Genomic DNA, 17,312 nt, shown 5'->3' with positions numbered 1-17,312 from the left:
GGCAGGTGCTTCAGTGCTAAATTCTAATTTATATCCACCCAAAAATATAGATATCACTGTCCATTTGAATGTAAATATGAGGTCACATGCTACTATAATAAAGAGAGGAAACTTATTTTACTCCTTTCTCGCAGTCCGCTTTAGAATGTTGAAACTTCTTGGCAGCGTATACCTAGAAAATGTAAAAATGTCACCCCTTGTATTAACATGTCTAACAAATGCAAGGAGTTCAGTATGGGCAAAGGTGTCTTGAGTTGTACACCCTGCCTCTCTCTGGAATTTGTATCTGGCACGGGAGGAGACAGGTGTCCCGGAGTCTCGATCTGCTCGGAGATGTGGAAGTTTGTAAAGTACATTTAAAAAAGGATTCTGTCTCCAGGTTCATGAAGTTTGACTCGGAACTGAGTTTTGAGTCACGGAGGTGGGCCGTCCTGGCATCTTCCTGCCTGCAGCATGCAGGGTGACAGCTCTCTCCCTCTCAAACTTCATGAACCTAGAGACAATATCCCTTTAAGTGAGGTCAGTGGTCAGTGTCATTTATGAAGTAGGGAAAAAAAAAAGAAAGTACAACCGCAGCCATAGTTAAACTGTTGTCTAAGGTCACATCCACACAACCATATTGCAGTTCCATAGAGGTGTAAGGGGTGCTACTGTACCCCCTATACCTATATAAATTTAGCAGAAACAAGGTAGGGGTGCTCCATTGAGTGCCATATTATCGAGCCATTTTCCCCTAGATGCAATGCTAATGTTATTTTAGTTGGTTTAATTAGGACTAGAGATGAGCGAGCGTACTCGCTAAGGGCAAATACTCAAGTGAGTATTGCCTTTTGCGACTACCTGCCCGCTCGTCTCAAAAGAATCGGGTGCCGGCAGGGGTGAGCGGTGAGTTGCGGGAGTGGGTAGAGAGATTCCCCCCCCCCCCCCCCGTTCCTCCCAGCTCTCCCCGGCCAGCAACTGAATCTTTTGAGACGAGTGGGCAGGTAGTCGCAAAAGGCAATACTCGCTCGAGTATTTGCCCTTAGCGAGTACGCTCGCTCATCTCTAATTAGGACAAAAACGTTTATGGAAAACAGTCTGCCAGCACACGGGCATATCTGTATTGCGGAATCCGGTAGGGGTGAGTTCCGCAGCAAATACGGTAGGGGTGGGTTCCGCAGTCCATAACATGCTATAGAAAAGTGTTTTTTCTTGCCCACGACTGGAAATTAATTGCAATTTTCCGCTCGCTGGACCTAAATCATTGCCTAGCAACAGCGTGGAAAAATCAATCCGTCTGGGCCATCCGCAGTACAGGAAAAGAGGAGAGAAGACAGGTATTCGGGGTCACCGGATATACTTTACATCAGCCGGCCATACTGATGTAAAGTATATCAGTGAGTAGGAAAAATACAACGCCTATACCAGGCGGTTCATGCCACCACTTGGTCCAGGATATCTTGGCATCCTGGGAGTTGCTGAACTCTTGCCACATTGATATCTCAGCGGCTACAAATCACCCACTTTTGGCTAAGTGAAAGGGAGATTTGGGCAACATGGTTATATCCTATTTTCTACTTTTCCCAGCAGACAGACTTGAGTTAAGAGTTCAGCCAAGCAGTAAGGAGAGGAGATGTGACTTTGGGGTTACACTACAGAACAGAACATCTGCTATTTGTGCTAGGCAAGAGCTGCTGACATCGCTTCATTAAAATTCTATGTGCATCCCTGGTGGGAGCGACTAGGGAGTCTCTGCCATTTAGCGCTACTGTACTACAAGTCAAAGAAAACGTTCAATGCACAGAAATTTACAGGCACATTCTTTCATTCACAAAACAAATGGTAGCAGAGAAGTGGATATTTGTTTATCTGCCCACCACAAGGGGAACAAATGTGACCACTGTATGTCTGCTGGGTGTCAGGACAAGGTCCTTGCTGTATACAGTGACCTCATGTAGCGCAGTACGGAAGCCTGGACTCCAGGACATTCTACACATCAAACTAAGAACTATATGGCGGCACATGACCAGCTAAAAGCTATATACCTCGAAATATAGTGTTCCCGTTTAGCTTTCTGTGATGTGCGATTTCCCTATGGAGGCTTCTTTTTATCACAACGCATCAAACTTGTTGCGATGTGATTTGAACATTAGATGGTCCTATTGACTTTTTCCTTAAAAAAAAGTATGATTTCTCAAGCAATTTTAACGTAGGCAGCAGCAATACAAGATTATTCTTAAAAAAAGCATCTGTGACGCTCAAAAATCGCGAGAACAAAGACATGATTTCGCTGCGGTTTTCTCGTAGCAAAATTGCGATCGCCTGTGTGAAAGTAGCCTTACAGAGAACGATAACACTTTGGTGTAGTTTTTGTCAGAAATTGTTTAGCCTAAAGCCGGATTTATACGAGTGTATTTGCGCACAAAAAATTTGTATGTGCAATCCGCAGAAAATAGAACCCATTGATTTTAATGCGCTCGTTCACCTGGGCGTATTTGACGTGCGCAATTCGGTCGGGCAAAAAAAAATACGCAGCATGAACTATTTTTCTTATGCAGTGAAAGAGAACATTTTGAACTCCTGAAACTATTGGCCATTGTAATGGCAGAGAACATCGATGTGTTGTTTTGCGTGCGCAGTTGTGCGTGACTTGCACTCGCAAAAAGTACAGTCAAATATGCCAATGCGCACACAAACACGCAACGCACATGTCGCAAAAATGTGCACAGATACGCTTGCGCTCGTGTGAATCTGATCTTAGGGTACTTTTACATGGGCCAAAAATAGGCCAAAAAATTATTTTAATCAACAGTTGTCCTGTGTAAACACGGGTATTGAGCAAGAAATCACTCATTCGATAGTCGCTTTGTTTCAGCTCAGGAAAATGAAGCTACTATTGAGCGACTTCTCACTCAGTGTGAACAGGCAGTGGTTCATCTTTGAAAAACGGCCTGTTCACAGTGAATGGAGGCCAGCGGCCGTAAGATTTTTGGCACACTCCGTCTCCATTCACTGAATGGTTATTGCTCCTATGTGAAAGCACATAGGAGTGATAGAGTGGTAAAAAGCACCTAAAATCATTGAATTCCTAAACCCGGTTGAATAAACGTCAACCAGTAGGGATGTTCCCATGCTCCGATTGTCTTGCATGTGATCATATCCAGAGGGGAGAAAAATTTGTAAGTGCACATATGGGAATCTCATATGATATTAAAGAATTCCTAAATTGCCGTAGTTCCGATCTTGTCTATATTGCTACCTGCCCATGTCGGAAAAACTACGTGGGCAAGACTATCCAACAATTTAGGAGACGCATTTTAGCGAGCATTGGCAATATTCGACAAGGGGACAATACACCAATTGCAAACCACATGCGACAATTCCATAATGGAAACCCAGACCTCATTAAATTCCAAGGTATCGAATTAATAAGACAGATATATACATACACACATACATATATATGTTTAACATTATACAAACAATATCAAATTGTCATCCTCCATCTATTGGGGTAATCTCGAGTAATTAGTATGCACATCTTATTTACCCCATAGTGCATGTCCCTCCAACATTTGCATGGAAAAGTGCTATAGCAGGAGTGACTAAGCAATCCGTGCTGCGAGGAAGGAACTGCATGGGTAATCCTTCCTATGTCATCAACCTTCCTGGCAACTGGGACGCTTGGTCTTGCTTGATCCGCCTCCCTGCACTGTGAGGTATAGATGGCATGGGTAACGTCATTACGTCATCGCGCGGCATAGCAACCAGGACGCTCGGCAGTACAGTGATCGTGCAGTTTCCATTACTGTAACATCGGTGAGGGCATGCAAGGATCGGGTTGATGTGTGTAAGACTATAGTTAGAGTAAAGGACAGTACTTTGTGGAGACTCTTTAATCAACTTTAGGACGCTGTTATTGATGTAATCTGAAGTGGAACATTGAGTGCCACCCAGTTTATGGGACGTACTCTGCGCAGTATCAGGTGATAGGACCGTGGTGGATTTACCCACAAATGGTTGGGAGAAGCTAGGGCTATATAAGAACTGACCCAGCACTTGTTTTACCATTCATCTCCAGCCTACCTTCAAGGCTGGTGATGCTGCTACTTGTTTTACCATTTATCTCCAGCCTACCTTCAAGGCTGGTGATGCTGCTACTTGTTTTACCATTTATCTCCAGCCTACCTTCAAGGCTGGTGATGCTGCTACTTGTTTTACCATTCATCTCCAGCCTACCTTCAAGGTTGGTTATGCTGCTACTTGTTTAACCATTCATCTCCAGCCTACCTTCAAGGCTGGTGATGCTGCTACTTGTTTTACCATTCATCTCCAGCCTACCTTCAAGGCTGGTGATGCTGCTACAACATTGTTTGCTATCTTCTGGTTGTGAGGAAGCTGGGCTGGGTAGAATCTGTTAGAAAGTATTGGAGATACAAATCAACCTTACAGCAGAGTTATTCAACTTAATCCTCGCACTAGATTAGGATTTTTTACTATTTTACTAAATCTCCCCTTTTTGCTATTGTTAAGCAGTATTTAGAATATCCTTTTGGAATAGAAAGTTTGGGTTCCTGATAAGGCTGCGTTATTGTAGTGGAAACGCGTTGAACCTTGTGAACACTCCTTCTGTCTATTTGAATGATTGGAATAAGGAAAGAAACAATCCTGGTATTCTAATTTAATATAGCAAAAATATATCTACTATAGGAATTCTGAGAAAAGTGCAGTAAAAACATTTTCCAGGATAGATTGAGATTTTTGTGGTTCTCCACTTATTAGGAACCATTTTTCTCTTACCTGGATGACGGTTTTGGAATGTCACCCATCTATTTAGGTGACAACTACAAGATTGCACTAACTGCAATTGCCTTTTCCAGAATCAGTCCTTACTGCATTTTCTAGAGTAGCCTTCCTTCCACCGGATTGGTGAAAGTGATTTTGTGTGTGTCTGTCAGTTCGGCCTTATTGTTTTAAATATAGTTATTAATAAAGGTTGTTTTTAATAAAGAGATAAGAAGCATTACAGTGATTAGTATATTCAAAGAACAGTTGATTCTTCTGCCATAGTGAAAGTATGCGAAAGCACAGGAGCAACAGTCATCCCATTTAAATATACCCTTAGGCCGGGCTCACACGAATGCAGGTCTTCCGCTGCAGAATCCGACCCAATCATTCACAGAAAGTAATTGCGAATGATCGCCGATGCAAGCTTTTTCCGCGTGAATGTACGCCATACACAGCGTATCATCTCGCTCTCCCCTCCAACCGGCATTCTGCCTTTCCTATCCATGTTCCTTTGAAGTTGAGGGAGTCTCCACTGCTCATACGCAATGTTAATTGCGTATGGGCCACAGAACACTCACATCCATTGACTTCAATGGCGGCCATCCTCACAGAATCTGCACTAAAAGAGCATGCTGCAATTTTTCCTTTGCTCGCGTGTGATCGTAATAGCGAAAATCCATGCCTTTTAATGTCCGCATTTTACCACAGATCTCCCACGCGTACGGCAATCGTGGAATCTGCAATCTAAATCCGCCCGTGTGCCCAGGTCTTCCACTTCTTCTCGTTAATGTTTTATGCCATGTTCATGCATGCTATTTTTATTGCAGATATTCAGTGCAGAAACTGCCACAAATTTCAGCACCAAGATTTAGCACAATGCGTGTGACTGATGTATAAAAAAAAAAAAAAAAACCTGTCCTACTAAGGTAGGCAAGATGTCAGTGTAGTTCTGGCATTCTATTCCTGAACCAGAAGTACTTTGTTGAACAAATGAAAACAAGGGGAACACAGCTAAGCCACATTCCCGGTCTCTGGAGTCCTTCCAGGTATTTGAGACAGTGTGGCACTGTGCCAGTCACTATATGATGCCCCCAAGAAGCATTGTGCACACACACCGGACTATAGGCACTTATTATATATTGGTATCACACGGATTCAGAATGCTGCTGTGTGACCAATAGCCAATAAAGCATTGGATTATTGCTGCTTCTGCGGCCAAAATCCAAAGTACTCTTGGAACAGGTCTGTTAGTAGATCTACTAGAATCTGCTTTGACTTCTTTAGCTTCGGCATATATTAAAGGAGATGTCCCGAGGCAGCAAGTGGGTCTATACACTTCTGTATGGCCATAATAATGCACTTTGTAATATACATTGTGCATTAATTATGAGCCATACAGAAGTTATAAAAAGTTTTTTACTTACCTGCTCCGTTGCTAGCGTCCTCGTCTCCATGGTGCCGACTAATTTTTGGCCTCCGATGGCCAAATTAGCCGCGCTTGCGCAGTCCGGGTCTTCAGCAGTCTTCTATGGAGCCGCTCGTGCCAGAGAGCGGCTCCGTGTAGCTCCGCCCCGTCACGTGCCGATTCCAGCCAATCAGGAGGCTGGAATCGGCAGTGGACCGCACAGAAGAGCTGCGGTCCACGAAGACAGAGGATCCCGGCGGCCATCTTCAGCAGGTGAGTATGAAGACGCCGGACCGCCGGGATTCAGGTAAGCGCTGTGCGGGTGGTTTTTTTAACCCCTGCATCGGGGTTGTCTCGCGCCGAACGGGGGGGGGGGGTTGAAAAAAAAAAAAACCCGTTTCGGCGCGGGACATCTCCTTTAAGTACTTATGCAATAATGATTCAATATATTAGTAAACATCAGTGTGACAAAGCTGTAAACATTGGTAACAATGTATCCATCAAACAATCCATCAAACAATGGGGGCATTTTGAAGCTTCTCATAAAGGGCTGACATGAGGCTTCTTGCTTTTGCTGTGGTAGTGGTACAGCTTTCTGCCATGTTCCTACTGGTTCGTATGGACTTACCCTTAAAAAGGTGACAATAAAGATCAACTATAAAAACAGACTCAATATGTAAAGAACTGATACAGTTTAAGTACGAAAAGTAGCTTAAAGGGGTTTTGTCATTAGAAAACAAAAATTCTATACTTACGTATTCCTACCCCACCAGTCTTTTTACCACATCTTCTCCCCGTCGATCTTCTCCTGGCTCCTCCAGTTCCCCGGGTCACCTCACCTCCAGCCGGCCGATTCTTCGTCTTCCGATGATGAAGCGTCCATTGCCGCAATTCTCCGTCCTGCAGGGCAATGTATGCTATGTCAATAGTGACATAGCGTTCACAGCCCAGCAAGGAGGGACGAGCTATTGCCGAAACTGCGCATGCGTGCTGTCTCTTCGTAATAGAATATGAACTCTCGTGGCAAGACAGCGCGCATGCGCAGTCTCCTCAATAGATTGGCATTCCTTCCTAGGCAGTGAACGCTACGTCATTAGGGACGTAACCTACACTGACCTGCCTGAAGGAAACTGCAGAGAATGGACGTATCATAAAAAAGAAGAGGAGGATCCGGACGGCTTACAGTGAGGTGACCCGAGGGCTGGAGATCAGCAAGGAGAAGATGCGGTAAGAAGACAGCCTGGGAAGGAATAGGTGAGTATTGATTTTTTTTCAAATCAAAAACCCCTTTAAGAGCTGCTAATATTCAATGATATATGTTTGTTTCTGGAGCTTCTCAATGCTAGAAATATAAAGATATCCATTACTTTAGAGCAGTGTTTCCCAAACTCCAGTCCTCAGGGACCCCCAACAGGTCATGTTTTCAGGATATCCTATAGTAAGAACACCTTTAGCAATGTCTGAGGCACCGACAATAATTACATCACCTGTGCAATACTGAGGAAATCCTGAAAACATGACCTGTTGGGGGTCCCTGAGGACTGGAGTTTGTGAAACACTGCTTTAGGGACTGTTCACACCTTGTTATGGCTCCATCCACGGGTTCAATCCGGGTCTTCTTTTGAAATCCCAAAAACAGCACCCCTGGACGAGACTTGAATGGAACCTATCTCAGCGATTAATGAAAACTGTTGACATGGAGACCAATGGGTCTCCATTTCTATTCCTTTTCAAGTATTTTGTGGATAGAATAGCACAGTCCACCAGGTTATTCTTTCTGGCGAAAAGTGACGGAAACAAACGGAATAGGTCTTTGTTTCTGTAGTATTCATTAACCCCTTAGTGACGGCGCTATCGTAAAACTACGTCCTGCTGTTGCAGGACGTGTATGGAGGGAGGTAGCGCCGCTATCTCCCTCCATACAGCGCGAGTGTCAGCTGTTTATTACAGCTGACACCCGCGGGCAATAGCTGCGCTCGGCCGATCGCGGCTATTAACCCTTTAAATGCCGCTGTCAATTCTGACAGCGGCATTTAAATCCCCCGAACGCTGTTTGGGGGTCCCGCACGGCCCCCCCGCGGTGAGATCGGGGGAGCCGTGCAGGTGTCATGGCAGCCGGGGGCCTAATGAATCGCCCCAGGGCTGCCTTAGCAGACTGCCTATCAAGCCATCCACACAGGGTGGCTTGATAGACTGCCTGTAAAAAAGCAGTATGACGTAATGCTATAGCATTACGTCATACTGCAGGAGCGATCAAAGCATCGCATGTTAAAGTCCCCCGGGGGGACTTCAAAGTAAAGTAAGAAAAAAGATCAATAAAGTTTTTTAAATTGTAAAAAAAAAAAAAAAGTTATAAAAGTTTAAATCACCCCCCTTTTGCCATATCTATTATTAAAAAATCTAAATCATAAAATAAAAATGTGTTTGGTATCGCCGCGTCCGTAAAAGTCCGATCTATCAAAGTAGTGCATTATTTTTCCTGCACGGTGAACGTCGTCCGAAAAAAAAAAATAAAGAATGCTAGAAATACACTTTTTTAGTTACCCTGTCTTCCAGAAAAAATGCAATAAAAAGCGATCAAAAAGTTGTATGTATTCTAAATTGATACTATCGGAAACTACAGGACATCCCGCAAAAATTGAGCCCTTGCACAACTACGTCGACAGAAAAATTAAAAAGTTATTGCGCGCACAAAATGACCGCAGAAAATAATTGAAAAAAATTAAATATCTTTAAAAAAAAAATACAAGTACTACAGCAAAAAAAAAACTATGTAAGTTTGGTATCGTAGTAATCATACTGACCCATAGAATAAAAATATCAGGTCGTTTTTGTTGCAGTTTGTGTGCTGTAGAAACAGGACGCACCGAAAGATGGTGGAATGTCGTTTTTTTTCCATTTCTCTCCGCTAAGAATTTTTTAAAGGTTTTTCAGTAAATTATATGGTACAATAAATAGTTCCATTGAAAAATACAACTCGTCCCGCAAAAAACAAGCCCTCATACAGCGACGTCGATGGATAAATAAAGGAGCTACGATTTTTTAAAAGGGAGTAGGAAAAAACAAAAATGGAAAAAAGCAAAAAAGCTCCGTCACTAAGGGGTTAATGGCTGATTTAAGGGTGACTATTTTAGTATTTTAACAGGAAACCCTGTACAGAAGCCATAATGAGGTCTGAACATTCACACCCGCACTCTTCATTTCCATTGTTCGGCTCTGTCATAGAAGCCAAAAAACAAAAGGAAGTTCAGTGCTGACCTTGCATGTATAGAGCATGAGAGGTGCCCAACGTACCCCAATGACTATAATGGGCTTTCTTGGGTTTCCCTCATGTCCTCTGGAACTTTCTGGGCAGACAAGCACAACAAGCTGCATTATTTCATGCCGTGTGAAAGCATGCAGTGAGAATCTGATCAATGTCTAATCACTGATCGGATCTTTCATGCAGCCCATGCAATCATTGTTGGCCGGCTTCTGCATCGTTCATCTAAGAATCACTGCCTGTTTACTGTGAATGGAGACAGGCGGGCTGGAACGTTCCCCGGCCCGCTCCATCCGCAGTCACTGAGTGACAATCTTCCTCTGTAAAAGCACAGGAGCGCTCATCATTGGGATGACTGTCAGGCGCTTCAGCTAAGGGGGCTTACGGTAGTTGTTGGCCAACACTTGTTTGGCCAATAACTCTTCCACCGATCTGCTACATATTTTATGTGTTTTCAATAGACTCCTTTGGCAGAGGCTTACTTACTGCAGAATCAGGACTGAAAACCAACATGACCAGTCCTTCTTCACTTCTTCCCCCACCATGTGCAATTGGGAGTAAATCAGGAGCCTCCCCATATACATTAGCGGTCTGGACTCACTAAATTCAGCAGCCAACTTACATCTAAGGTGTATGGGCACCTTAAGAGAAAGGTATGGGGCCAGATAGTTGCCCATCAGCAGTTCCATAGGACCCTACAGTCAGCCTGTCCCCACTTCTATGGGATGATAAAGTGCATTTAGTGGCACAATTTGCATAAAACAGACTGTTTGTTTCGCGTCCCTTTAACAATTTTTCATCCGCTGAATCCCTGTCCGGCAGATTGTTTTGCTCTATCCAGACTCTCCCCCCTCAAATCCATCCTGAATGTGGCAGCCAGGCTCATCTTCTTGTCCAGCTGCTACTCGGACGTCTCTGCCCTCTGCCAGTCACAGCACTGGCGACCCGTCAAATACAGAATACAATTTAAACTCACTACCTTCATCCACAAAGCTCTCTACAGCACAGCACCAGCCTACATTGCCTCCCCCATCTCTGCTAATGACATCAGATTAAGCACCCCTTTAATTCGAACTTCTCATTCCCGCCTCTAAGACTTCTCCAGAGCAGCACCAGTCCTCTGGAACGCTCTACCCAAAACTATCCGGGCAATCCCTGACACTAAATTTCAGGTGTGCTCTAAAAACACACCTCCTCATGGAGGCATACCATATCCCCTAAACCAAACCCCTCTGTACTCCCCTGATAACATGCTCCCTGTCCTACTGACTACAATCACTACTAGCCACTATCAACTGCCCCCTGCAGTCATACCGATTCTGCCACCACACGGCTTAAAGGAGATGTCTCGAGGAAGCAGTTAAATTTTTTTTTTGCCCAGTCCCCCCCATTAAGTACACATTACTAAGCCCCCCTGTAAATGACATTTCTAGCTGGTTTGTACTTACCGTTCCAGCGTTTCAGCAACTTATAAAGTTTTCTCAAGATGGCCGCCGGCTCTTTCCCCGTCGCTCGCTGCAGCCCGACGTGCGCGCTCCCGAGACGCCGCCAGCTGTGTCTCCATGGCAACCGGACGCATCGCAGCCGCCGACCAGACGCCCCGCAGCCGCCGACCAGACGCCCACCGCCAGGCAGCAGGTAAGGCGCTAGCCCCCGGCTCCCCAGCGCTAGACCCTCAGCCCAGGTGAAGGCCCCGGAGCCCAGCGCTAGGTTCCGGAGCCCAGCGCTAGTTCCCCCGGCCTAGCGGCAGCCCCCCCGGCCTAGCGGCAGCCCCCCCCGGCCTAGCGACAGCCCCCCCGGCCTAGCGCTAGTTCCCCCATCACAGCGGCAGCCCCCCCCCGGCCTAGCGACAGCCCCCCCATCGCAGCGGCAGCCCCCCCCGGCCTAGCGACAGCCCCCCCGGCCTAGCGCTAGTTCCCCCATCACAGCGGCAGCCCCCCCCCCCCCCCGGCGCAGCCCGGCGCAGCGGCAGCCCCCCCATCGCAGCGACAGCCCCCCCGGCCTAGCGCTAGTTCCCCCATCGCAGCGACAGCCCCCCCCCCGGCGCAGCGCTAGTTCCCCCCCGACCCATCACTTACCTGGGACGCTTCTCGGGGCTGCTGGGCTGGGCTGGGCTTCTCCGCTGGGCAGCTCCAGTTTCTGCACCTTCCTCTAACAGAGGAAGGTGCAGAATGGCCGCTGCAGCGCGCTCCCGAGCAGTGACAGCTCGTCTGCGCATGCGCAGAAGAGCTGTAGCGGGGAGCACACTGAAGCGGCTCGTGCTGAATAGAGAAGACCGGACTGCGCAAGCGCGTCTAAAAAAGCAAGCTGCCAGCGAATTTAGACGGAACCATGGAGACGAGGACGCTAGCAACGGAGCAGGTAAGTGGAATAACTTCTGTATGGCTCATATTTAATGCACAATGTACATTACAAAGTGCATTAATATGGCCATACGGAAGTGTATAACCCCACTTGGTTTCGCGAGACCACCCCTTTAAGTCTGACCATTGTTTATGTGTATAGCATCCCACACTCTCCACTTCACCATACCGTGCACATCTCCAGCCCCTTTACCTTCTGTATCACCCCATTATCTGTAGTATGTAAGCTCGTTGGAGCAGGACCCTCACCCCTTCTGTCTCCATCAATCAATTACTACATGTAACAGTGGTTTTTGTATCTTTGCCTCTTGTATCTGTTCTCCCCTGTTTTGTAAGTGCTGTGGAATATGTTGGCGCTATATAAATAAAGATTATTATTATTCTGCAGTGGGTAAATTTGCTGCTATGCAGGCCGGATACTTGAATTTCTCGACTGATTTAGGCATGAAGAACAATATGCTCATTTTGCACTATTGAAAACGGCGCCTCATATGTAACACAAGGTTCCATTGAGACACTTGAAACATTCCTCTTTGATACTGTACAATGACTCTCACAACTATGCTACTGCCTCCAAAATGTACAAATTGTAAGGTCAAGCCTAAAGCAGCTATTTGTGAATAACCTCAGCTGCCACGCGCCGGCATTTTTTTAAGCCTACTCAAAATAAATGAAGAAAAAAAGGCTGGCGCTTTATAATAACAATGTGCCCAATGGCTCGGCCAGAACTCGGCTTGTACTACTGTGTGCAGACTTATGCTACCATCTGTGTACGGTACAGGCAGAACTCCACCGCGTCTCCCGTCATACTGGAAAGGCCATGACTAGGTGTTCAGGAGAACTCCGCACAGAATACATAAAAACACTCAACTTTTGTCCTGAAGAAATCAGCTCAGTGCATGAGCAAACCAGCCCAGCAAACAGCTGATTGGAGGGTAGCCGATGTGCTGCAGCAGATCAGGTACACAACATTGGACGTGGAACATGTGTCCAATGTTGTGTACCTGATCTGCTGCAGTACATGTTCTGTTGGGGGCTTTATATCGGGGAAACAGGACAAAAACTGAGGGCCAGGATGAGATCGCATCGACACTCAATTACAGAGGGAAAGACTAAACTACCTGTGGCAAAACATTTCCGTGGTCGGGGACATAGCATAGAGCAGATAAGAGTTATCATACTGAAAGGCAATTTCAAGTCGCAGCATCACAGAAGAATTTGGGGGCAACGAATTTATGGTCATGTTTGATACCCTCAAGAATGGAATGAACCTCAGCCCGGGATTCTTGCCTAAGTGGAAAGTATGAAAGGTCTGAAGAAGATCAAAAGGGATGTCCTCTTCCCAATCAGTTTTTTTTTATTTAAAAAAAATATATATTTTTTTCTCTTTTCTTTAAAACTTCATAAAAATTCAGAACTTGACTTGTAATAATGTTGCCATCCAATAGGTGGTGCTGCATCTCCTTCCATGTGCAGGTTGAAGGAGAAATAAGACATCATAAAACTGTCCTGAGCTCAGTGGACTGATTTACGATGTATGTCTTAAGGTCCATTTACACAGGACGAATATCAGGCAAACGTTGCCCGACACTCGTTCCTGTGTGTCCGCGCTCCCGTACTCTTGCACGGGAGCTAGCAGAGCTGGCTGGTTCACACTCTCGCTCCTCTACCCCCTCCATTCACATAACATAACACATTCACTACTGAACGGCCGCTGTTTAAACTGCACGATGAGCTTCATCGCTCATCTTTTATGAACGGCGACTGTGTTACGTGAATGGCGGGGGGCGGCGAGAGGAGAGACATCTCCTGCACTGCCCTGCCCCCCTGCTGGCCGCTCCGTGTACCAGCCAGCTCTGCACACAGGGACGAGTGTCGGGCTTCATTTGCCCGACATTAGTCCCGTGTAAAAGGGCCTTTAGCTCTGTTTGTCTGTTGTTTTAAGTTCTGGGTGCAAAACAGTCTCAAACTTCTGTGTGTGAACATTTATTTAGATCAATAGGAGTGTGTCCCCTCCCCCTCTGCATCTGTATGTTATAATTATGTGCCATCCAAACTAGTTACATTCATTAGCCTGACGAAGGGGGCGAGATATCCCTGAAAGCTTGCTGTAACATCATGTATTTTTGCTAGCCATTAAAAGGTATCGTATCTACAAGATTACTTGGTTTCTCTTACTGAGAACACGTGAGCAAAAAAGTACACGCCTTTCAACGCGTGTGAATCACGGGCCGATATTGTGCTCGCCAACATGCGATTTCCCTGCGGATGCGAGGCATTTTATATCAAAACCTCCTCACCTCGCTATCAGCCACGGCGAAGGATCATGGAGTGTCTCCCATTGTTTTCAATAAGGAGACCGCATCGTACTCGCACACATCCTGCATGCGGCGCGATGAGGCTGCCGCCGGCCCCATGGAACACACTGGGCGATGCGAGGGGAAGCTCGAGGATAGTTTATGCTGTGATTTGGAAACCATTCTTTGTATGACTCCATTCAGAAGAACGGGGTTCATATTTGTGCGAGATTCTTGGCGGTGTGAAGCTGCCTTAGGCCTCATGTCCACGGGAACAGATCCGCAGCGGATCACCCACACATGTGATCCGCACGCCCATAGGGATGCATTGCACACCTGCATGTCATTTTCCCTTGAGGCGCGGATTGCATGTGCAGGAAAACACCCGCAGCATGCTCCATTTTGCGCGAGTCTCCCGCAAGCTTCTATTGAAGCCTATGGAAGTCGTCCGGATCCACGGCACACCCGCAGCTGAATTTCTGCCCTCGGGCACGTGAGCGCGGGAAAGCAGGAGTTCAAAAGAAAAAAAAGGGGTGCACGGCGCCGGCGTGCCGAGCACATCCGCCGAGCCGAAGAAAATAGATCAGGCCGCGACGGAGGGCAGATCTGCAGAGTCCGGACAGGTGAGTAAATCTTATTTTTAGGCATCATGTCTGCGGGAAAGGAGGGACCCGCTGCGGAATTCTGCATGGAGAATCTGTGGCAGGCCTGATTTTCCCCGTGGACATGAGGCCTTAGGCTTTGAACATGTGAGGATAGTAAAAAAAAGCAAAGGAGATGCCCACACTCCATGTGTGGTTACACATCGCACATTTTGGTGTAGATTCCGCACAAAACGTTTGCTGCATTAGGCTTGGTTCACATTTCCGTTCCCTTCTAGAACCGCATTGATTATAACGGGTTCCATCACTTCACTGGGAACAATGCTGCAGGACACCGCACTATTTATTCTGGCATTTATAATGAAACCCCTGAAAGGAACAGGCAGGCAGAAACATGGTGCTTGGTCCGGGGCTTTAATCTCCACCGATAGTAGAAATACGGCAGGTCAGGTATTCAGCTGTCAGACATAGCCGAGGACCCGGAGGAGAAGGGAGAAGCAGTTTTTAACAGCTTCTGCCTTCTCCTTTCCCAAGTACATACAGTAGCTCTCAATGAGCGTTATGTACTACTGTAAGAAGTGAAAAAAGTAAAAAGTGACCACCGGGTTCCCCCTATTACAGCAGAGCTGCAGGGTCCTAAAAGACCCTGTAAGCCTGGGGTCACACTGGGCGGAATTCCAGCGGAATTCTCGCGGAATGGCCGCACCGGAAAAACATGAGAATTCCGCCAGAAAAGCGCAGCTTCAAAACCCGCAGCCTTTAGCCACAGGTTTTGTAGCGGTTTCGCCGTCAGCATTCCGTTGCAACCATCTCTCCCCATAGAGAGGAGAGAGGCCGCTGCGGAAATTAAAAAAAAGGAATTGACATGCTGCGTCTTTGTTTTTCACGCCGCGTGTCCGTTTTTTGCGTGGATTGGACGCAGCGTGTAGACGAGATTTTTGCGAAATCTCATCCACTTTGCTAGCTAATTCTGCGGGCAGAATAGCCGTGCAGACATTCCGCACGGAAACTGTGGAATGCCCAATGTCTAGAGCGGGTTTGATTTACAGAATCCGTGCGGAAGATTTGCAAATCAAGCTGTCCATGGGCATCCGCAAAAGCATGTGAATTTGATTTGCGGACCTTTTGGTCCGTAAAAAGAGAAAAAAAAAGAGAGAATCGCAGTATGCTCCATTTAAGTGCAGATGCCGCATCGATGGTTTCCATTAAAGTCAATGGAAGAAGTGTGATCCGCAGGAAAGCAGGAGTTTAAAAAAGCCCACAAACTCCACTGCACATGTGTGGTGGCATGGCGGCGTTTCCGCACACATCCACAGTGAAAAAAATAAGTAAAGACCTGTGGGCAGGGTCTGATTCCGCTGGAGGCTCCGGTCTGCCTGTGGACATGAGGCCTAACGTGATTTTCCTGGCATCCCTTCAGGGATTCTCCACCGCGGCCGACAGCGGAGTGTCTCAGATTGTTTTCAATGGGGAGACCTCCCAGCGCACTCGCTGTCACCTAGCATGCGGTGCGATGCTGCCGCTGTCCCCACTGCAAACAATGGGCGATGTGAGGGCGCGCCCAAAGTTAGGACGTGCCCCGATTCACATGGGTTTGTGATCCGCTCATGTGACATGGCGGTCGCGTCTCAGCAGTTTGACACCATTTTGCATTATACGCTGTAAAAAAAAACACCCAAAACAAGAGCGCTGGGCCTGAGAAATGCTTATTTAGAAAGAAAAGTCCCAAAACGTGTTCCCACTCCTAATCCGTGTCCATCACTGATGGCCAAACCATCCAGTCCAGTAAAGTTAACCTCCCTTGTATTACATATGGGGATGGAGAAAGCAAAGGACTTCCATCCATACAGTCATCACTGCTGTTACAGCCTCTTACCACTAGGGGCAATGCTCTTATGGCCCGCTGTAGTTCCATGCACGGCCGGGAGCGCCGCTGTGCCGAGAAAAACAATATTTACCGTAGCTCCTCCACTCCCAGGGTCGCGGATGTCTCCCCAATATCTGACCCCCTCAATCATATGGCGATGGTACATCCTAGCCATATGCCATTACTTTAGCAACTAGGACTCACGCCTGCGCAGATCCCCTCCGTGCAGTAGTAGTAGTAGGGTGTGACGTGCAGTTACTTCCGTGACTCAGCACTTATACAGTATATACGTCTATATAGTATGCTGGCCCGGGATAACCGCCGGGACCGTGACTCCACATCTTTACAGCACACAGACAGAGAACTAACCTGACAACTGCACCGCTACCTCTGAGAGTCAGGAACTAGCCACGGAGACTACATGACCCAGCATGCTTTGCGGCACATCTTCAAACAAACTTTATTTACCAAGATGCTGCTCGTTGCTGTTTAGGCAGTCGTATCACAATGTGAACTAAATAGTGCCTTAAAAAAAAACTTAAGCAACGTAAAAAAAAAAAAAAAGATAAAATAAAAATAATTGCAAAAAGAAAATCTTTTATTACTGTAAAAAGTAAAGGATATTAAAAGTTATTTATAATAAAAAAACAAACAAACATGTACTTGGTATCACTGTGTCTGTAAAAGTCTGATCTGTCAAAGCAATGCGAAATTAAAGAGTTAATTTTTTAAAAGTAGTGCAGTGAAAA

General features: G+C 46.4%; 1 protein-coding gene across 1 annotated transcript in view; it reads right to left on the bottom strand.

Annotated features, from left to right (window-relative positions):
* The window catches only part of RHBDD1 (rhomboid domain containing 1), a 95,653-nt gene extending 78,677 nt beyond the window's left edge, over positions 1-16,976 (bottom strand). Inside the window, exon 1 of the mRNA XM_066599617.1 lies at positions 16,933-16,976. The gene's annotated coding sequence lies outside the window, so the exon portion shown is untranslated. The remainder of the gene's footprint in view (positions 1-16,932) is intronic.
* Positions 16,977-17,312: the final 336 nt, after the last annotated feature.

Source organism: Eleutherodactylus coqui, chromosome 1 (genome assembly GCF_035609145.1).
Source record: "Eleutherodactylus coqui strain aEleCoq1 chromosome 1, aEleCoq1.hap1, whole genome shotgun sequence".
NCBI classification, from domain to species: Eukaryota; Metazoa; Chordata; class Amphibia; order Anura; family Eleutherodactylidae; genus Eleutherodactylus; species Eleutherodactylus coqui.
The sequence above is the reverse complement of the archived record's forward strand: the minus strand, read 5'-3'. Positions and strand labels throughout refer to the sequence as shown.